Below are 7,484 nucleotides of genomic sequence, written 5' to 3' on the forward strand. Positions count from 1 at the left end.
CCAGTCATCCAAGATGAATTAGAAATAGCCATTATACCTGTTTTTCTCACTAGCAAACAACAGACAACAAGACTGCAAACTCTTCTAAGCACATGGAATGCCTTACCAGACAGCCTTCATTTTCACCATTTTCTTTGGAATGTGTCTGTGGAGTCAGCCATTGCATCACCCCACACATAGAAGCTTGTAGAGACAGAGGCTCTACAATTGTTGTAAATCAAGGTTTTAAGATTTCTTCATTTTCCTGATGAACCTAAGTGTAGCATCATAGACCATTATTCTGTCTTGGGCATCTGTTTAAGTGAAACTCTGTTACCTGGACATTTGTGATTCCGTGTGCTAATTATAGTTGTAATGTTTGTTCCTATTTCCAACAGGCTGTACTTTTTATATTTTTAAATAAAAAGGCTGTGTTGTCTTCATTTATGTCCTTGAATCCTGTCTTGCCATTTCTGATGACACAACCAATACTGTCTTACCTGAAGTATTTTTATTAAGTAAGCATTATGTGTCCAATTATTAAATCATGCCTATGTATTTACTTAGAAAACAGAGAGTACAACAGCTCTCCCCATATCACCATTTGTGAACTTTCCTGGGTTAAATACTCTTTAATTTACAATGACCCTCTGAAATGTCATTACATGTATGAATATTAAAATGATTGTCATCTCTTTTTCTTTTACAAACTGGTACAAATCTTGTGTTTGTGTGTGTGTGTGGTGTGTATGTGGGGTGTGTATGTGTGTGTATGTGCGTGTGCTTGTATGTGTGTGTGTGGTGTGTGTGGTGTGTGTGTGTGTGTGTGTGTGTGTGTGTGTGTGAAAATGTGGTTTGCTCAGAACTTCAGAGAAGAGAATTTTGGCCAAAACCTAACTGCACGTTTAAAAGCCATTTTTTATAAAGTCCATGCACATGCATGTGTGCGCATGCATACTTGGTTGCCAAATTTTATTGCTGTAAGCTTCCCACAATATTTTTTATAAATATCAGACAAACGGGCGTCAGTATGATTAATTCTGATGAGTACTTATGTTTTTTTCTACACACAGTGACCTCTGGAAGCTCTGAGTTCAGCTAACTAAGCAGTGTCTCTTCAGTTAACTGAAATGTTTGTAAATAAATGTTATCTTTTCTCCATTAACAAGTCTCCATCTTGACCTACAAGAAAGAATTGTGTGGGCATTCTCAGATGACTAATTTGTCTTTAACCCAATGCAAAAGAGCAAAAAACTTCAAAAACCACAAAATATTTTTAAATATATATATATATATAATGTATATATATGTATATATGTGTATATAAATATCCAGACATTGTTTCCAAAAGAGAATTCCTTCTACATTTAAGAAAATGTTTCCCAAGTTTCTATTTTTTTAGTAAGCCTGAAGTTGAGTGATTGACAATAAATTATATTTGAACTTTGATTTGTGGCTGAAAGAGAGCTTTTCCGTATGATCTCACTTCACTTATGTGGAAACTCTATAGCATGAATATTATCATTTCCATGTTGCAAATGTATTAACTAATACTCAAGAAAATAAAATAAATTCTCCAAGTTTTAGAGACAGGGAATGTTTAGTTAGGTCTTCACTCCTATATCATGGCCCCTGACCATTAGGCCAAAGAATACACATGCAAATGCATGTGACATGAATTCACAGATAAAAAGAAACTCTTTTAAAAATGAGGAATTCTCAATACATAAGCAATAGCAGCAAACCCAAACAGATGGAATTCATCAAACTCAAAAGCTTATGCATAGCTGACAGAATAACCAATAGGATAGAGACATTCTGCAGGATGGAAGAAAATACTTGCCAAACAACCTTTATTAAGAAGTTTTTATTCAAATATATAAGAAACTCAAATTAATACCAAGAAAACAAAGAGCTCTGTTTAATAAGAGGCAAAGGGACTAAATAGATAATTCTCAAGAAAAGCACAACATGCATGTCAATATCATTACCAGTCATCAGGAAAAAGGAATGAGTAATTACCTTATACCTTTAAAAATGGCTTTTTTTTCTTTTTTTTTTCTTTTAGATATTTTCTTTATTTACATGTAAATTTCTCCATTCCCAGTTTCCCCTCCAAAAAACAAAGAAACAAACAAAAACAACCAAAACAAACCCCTGTTGCCTCCCACTTCCCTATGCCTGCCACCCCGCCCTCTCCCACTTTCTGGCCCTGGCATTCCCCTACACTGGGGCACAGAACCTTCACAGGGCTGAGGTCCTCGCCTCCTACTGATGATGGTGATTGATGATTTGCAATTCTCTACTATACACATGCTGCCTGAACAATCAGACCCCTCCATGTGCAGTCTTTGGTTGGTGGTTGAGACCCTGGGAGCTCTAAGGGTACTACTTAGTTCATATTGTTGTTCGTCCTAAGGGGCTGCAAACCCCTCAGCTCCTAAAAATGGCTCTTATATCCAAAGTTTACTAATCAAAAACCTCTGTGGTCAGTGAGCAATACCACTTTATGAATTGTTGGTCAGCCTTCTGAGACACCCAAAACAATGCAGGCTTTTGCCATTCACTCTTACTGTCCACCAAAGTGTTTGATAAGACCCTCTTGCTGAAAATGCCTCACATTCTGATTGCAAGGTGTAGGGAAATTAAACTGTAGCTAAATTGTAAAATTCTGTCCTGATGATTAGCTTTCATAGTCCAGAAGGTGCTATGTAGGCTGCTCAGGGAGAAAAGGTGTCAATGACCTTACCCACTGTGAATATTACAATCTACAATATCAATCTACTAGGTAATAGGTGCTCACTGATGTCATAGTGGCTTTGTCTTATGGGATAACCAACCACCTCCTTCTGACTGCATTAGAGGCCTGCTCTACAAGAGCGATTTCATACCTGAAAAAAACTCCATCAAAATCCTGTGGCTGAGAAGATCACTGGGAAAATTTGATACTATTATTTATCTAAATCGTCATGACACCTACCCGGTGTCAACCTCACAGCTACATAGATCATCCTGGGTCTTAAAAAATGAAACAGACAAAAATAAAACAAAACAAAAACCTCACAGCCAAACAACATGAAGGTGACTTGTAATGAGGGTGAGAGGGGATCTGGGGACATAGCAATTAGAAAGAATGCTATACATGTATGAAATTGTCAAAGAACAAATTCAACAAATGTTTTTTTAAGAGAAAATGGCTTTTACCAAAAAAACAAATCATATTCAGGTTTTATGAGCTTGTGAAGAAAATCCAGCTATGATATGGTATTTGTATGATATGGATTTATAGTAATTATAAATCACTATTATCATATGAAAATAAATGTTCAAGATTATATATTCCTATTTTTAGTGACATAATTCCTAATACCAAAGAGATGGAATTAACTTACATATCCATAAATTTTGGGTGAATAAAGAAAGCATAGCATATATACAGAACAGAATTCTCAGATTTTAAAAATGTGAAGATCCCACTTGTGACATGAATGAGCTCAGACATCATGCTAATTTGTATTATCTAGACACAGAGATAGAAACTTTATAGCTACACTTTTTAAATATAAAAATGAGTTTATAGAGGGAGAATATAGAAAGATATGGCTATATACCATATAAAATAATATATCACTACTTAAGATTACAGAGATTTAAAATGTTTTAATCACAGAAAATGATGACCATTGGAGGTGATAAATACACTAATTAGTTTAATCCAATTATTCCATTCTATATACCTATATCAAAACATCACATGACACACTGTAGACAAACACTTTTTTCCATTGGCCAACAAAACAATTAAGTACTTTAAAATATAACAAGAAAACTTCAAAAGATTTGTATACTTTCTCATTACTAATCTTATACCATCAAGACTGTATACCTTTCAAAGTGAAATAAAGTCTAATTAATTACAAAGTCCCATGTATAAATCATTTTAACAATAAAAGTCACCTTGTTTTCCATTGTTTTTTAAAGTTAGGTAATACAAAACCAGATATAGAATTCCATCTGCAAATTGTATTACCTAGTCAAAGTAAATTTTTGTGTGCTGCCCAACTGGAAGAAAAAATATCCATTTTACTAATTAGATACTTCTAATTTTCTCTGATTATTTTATAATTAAAAGCAGTGTGTTGGTTTACCTATTATTGTTTAATAACAATTTCTTAAATAAAATATATTTTCAGTTTTGCATTGGTTAGATAGCACTAGCTGTTATAATCAATTCCAACTTTAATTTTAAAAATGTACTATATTTCTTCATTATAGGTTTACTGTGTTACTCATTCTCCCCATACCCTCTCTCCTTCCTTTATCACTACTCCCATTAGTCATTTTTCTCTAGAAAGTTTTTGTTTTTACATCACTGTAAATATATAATTTTATGTATCTATATAAAAGTCTAGGAACTACATGTAAGAGGGAACATATTTTGTCGCTGAAACTGGCTTAATTTAATATTTATTTCTAGCTTTATGTATCTTTCCAAAAATGGCAAAAATATCCTTCTTTGGGGGTGAAGACTTTTATTTGTATATATATCCCATTTTCTTTACCTATTCCTCTGCTGTTGGACACCAGTTTTGGTTCCACTACTTAGCTATTGTGATTAGTGTTGCAATGAATGTGATGTGTGGGGATCCCTGTGACATAATGACTTACTCAACTCCAACTTTCAGTGACTACAACAGGAGCTTACCTCTGTTTATATAGTAGTATTTCTTGTAAGTTTCTTCTCTTCATAATACATTAACTAGTTTCCTATCACTATCAGAGCCATTAACTTATCAAGAGAAAGGCTTAACTGGGGTCATGGTTTTGAGCCCAAATCCAAGCTTGAGTGGCTCTATCCCATGGGTCTCTAACAAAGCAGTACATAATAACAGAAATATGTAGCTGAAGAAGCCAAGAGCTCAAAAGCAAAGAGAAAGAGAAAGGGGTTGAGGTTCTTCAGTCCCCTTTCAGACCATACCTCATACTAGGCCTCCCCTCTCTAATGTTCCATCATCTGCCAACTGCACCAATCTTAAAACCAAGTGCAAAACACATGGACCTATGGAGAGTAATAACCAAAGCCCAGCAACAGGGATTTCCATGAGTTCAAGTGATTTCTCTCATATAGTCTTACCACATTCTCCAATAAATTAGCATAGGAGGAAGTAAGTTTAGGAAGTACCACCTCTGGCCTGCTTCTGCTCAGTTTCTTTAGCATGATCTACTCCCAAAGACAGTTGTGCTATTGCTCCCAACTTACAGCTGCTTCCTAACTATACCTGTCTTAGGGCAGGAAGTCTTGGATGTAAACATCTACCTGCCATCCCTATGCAACTTTGAGAAGTCATATTAGCTGCCTGCCTCTGTTCTACCAAACCTAATGATTTTTTGTTGTGTTTCTATAACCCAGAGGCTAAGTAAAAAATATTCCCTTTGGTATGTAAATATAACGTGGGAAATGAGACTATGGTTCTCCCTCAAAACTGTTGTATCCATGAAGGAGTGTTTTTGTGTGTAGTGTATACATGTACGTGTACATGTGTATGTAGTTGTTTACATATAAGCGGTAGAGAGAAGTTGATATTAGGTGGCTTTCTTCATTATTCCCTATCTTATTCTTTGAGACAAGGTCTCTTTGCTGAACCTAGAGCTCTGGTTTGCAAGTGTTCCAGGGATCCTATTTCCCCAGTGCTAAAGTTAAAGACATGGGCCCCATTCCTGTTATAGGGGGCTGAAGATGCAAATCTGGGTCCTCGTCTTTGAGCACCCAACACTTTACACATGGGAACATATCCCCATCCCTAAACTAATTTACATTTTTCTAACTTGGATTACAGATGAACATTTATCAAAACACCCCTAAACTATGGTAAAAGAATTTCATAAAACAAATTCAGATAAAATCCACGGTAACAATTCTGGACATTCATTCAAAAGTTGTATATCTAACATGTGCCTATCTCTTTTTGTATGGCTTTGCATGACTATTTGAGTATATATAATAACGGCGAGAACTACATCTAGAGTTACTTCTGCCATCTTTAACCTTGGAACAGTAATAAATAGCATCAATTCATTAAATAGAAATAATCAAACACATAACAATGGATTTACTACAACTAATGCTGCACATCAAAGGTCATATATCAATATGTATTGTGCCATTAATATAGAAATGTAGTGACACATTTTTAAAATGTAAAAATCACTATAAGTTACTACTATTTGCACCATTTAAACTGCTATTATAAAAATCCCAGGACTAAAACATGCTTTGTAACCTAATTAAATTCTTGGTCTTTAAGGCAATTTATACAAATACTAGTACTGGAGACTTGACTGTATTGTATTTTGATAAGCTTTACATTTTAAATGGAAACTTTGTAGCTCAGAAATGCTTTTCAGAGGAGCCCTCTGTCAAGAGAGTTCTGCTGCAGATACTCTCTTGGGAATACATGTGTTGTCAAGAACAAACTTCCATAGACATGATAGAACAGGAAAGAATGGAAGTGCTTTGCAAAATCTCCAAGAATGTGCAGTGAATAGTGTCTATAGTTAAGGGGGAAAAAAGGCAAGAGAAAGTAGACTCATAGCTTCCCACCAAACCTAAACCATTTGTGTGTTTATGTGCATATGTATACATATGTAAAGCTATTTTTACAATTGCTGAGCCCATAGCACTGTTTTTCATGGTGAAATCAAATCTATGATCTTAACTTTTCTCAGTTCAGCAAATGTTCTTACATTTTTATTGCAGTCTCTACCCTACACAAATAAATTCAAGTACTCAAATAGCTTACTGTGTAGACAGTACAAAGCAGGAAAGGAAAAACTCTCAGATAGCTAATAGCTGTCTTTCTTGCATTAAGAAATCCTATAAATTTATTTGAATAAGTTGTTTAAAGTTAAGGAATCTCCTTGGGCCACCCACAAAATATGTGTTTGACTACTGTGGTATGTTATGTGAACAGATATGTAAGGACTCTGAAAGGCATACTTAAATTCACTCATAATGTGTAATTACAGAGAAGTATGGTGCTTTCTTCATATTTTAAAACAGTAAAATGCTGGTTTGTATTTTATTGAGTCATGGATGCTTTTGTAACTCAATAACTCTCCCATAAAATTAGTGGTTACAGATTTATGGTTACAGTCAACTAGATAAATACCTTTCTACACACCTGCACCACTTGAGACCGAGTAGTTAGTACTGGGACATAAACCAGTCCTCACAATGCAACTGAATAGCAATTTGTCTGAATTTGAGATTTCTGGGTTACTGGAACATGTATTTTCCAGGAATAAAATTCTATAACACATAAAGACAAGGTCTCCTGGATAATGTTCTAAAATGAACTTCAAAAAAGACTGTTGAATTTTGTTTGTTTACTGAGAAGACAGTGTGACACTGTGGAAAGAGAATTAAACATGAATTTTGAAGTCATGACTGATTGGTCTATGTCAGGTACTTTTCGTGTACTTATATATATTAACTGGATTCCTTT

This window comes from Mastomys coucha, unplaced genomic scaffold (assembly GCF_008632895.1).
Source record: "Mastomys coucha isolate ucsf_1 unplaced genomic scaffold, UCSF_Mcou_1 pScaffold6, whole genome shotgun sequence".
Lineage (NCBI taxonomy): Eukaryota > Metazoa > Chordata > Mammalia > Rodentia > Muridae > Mastomys > Mastomys coucha.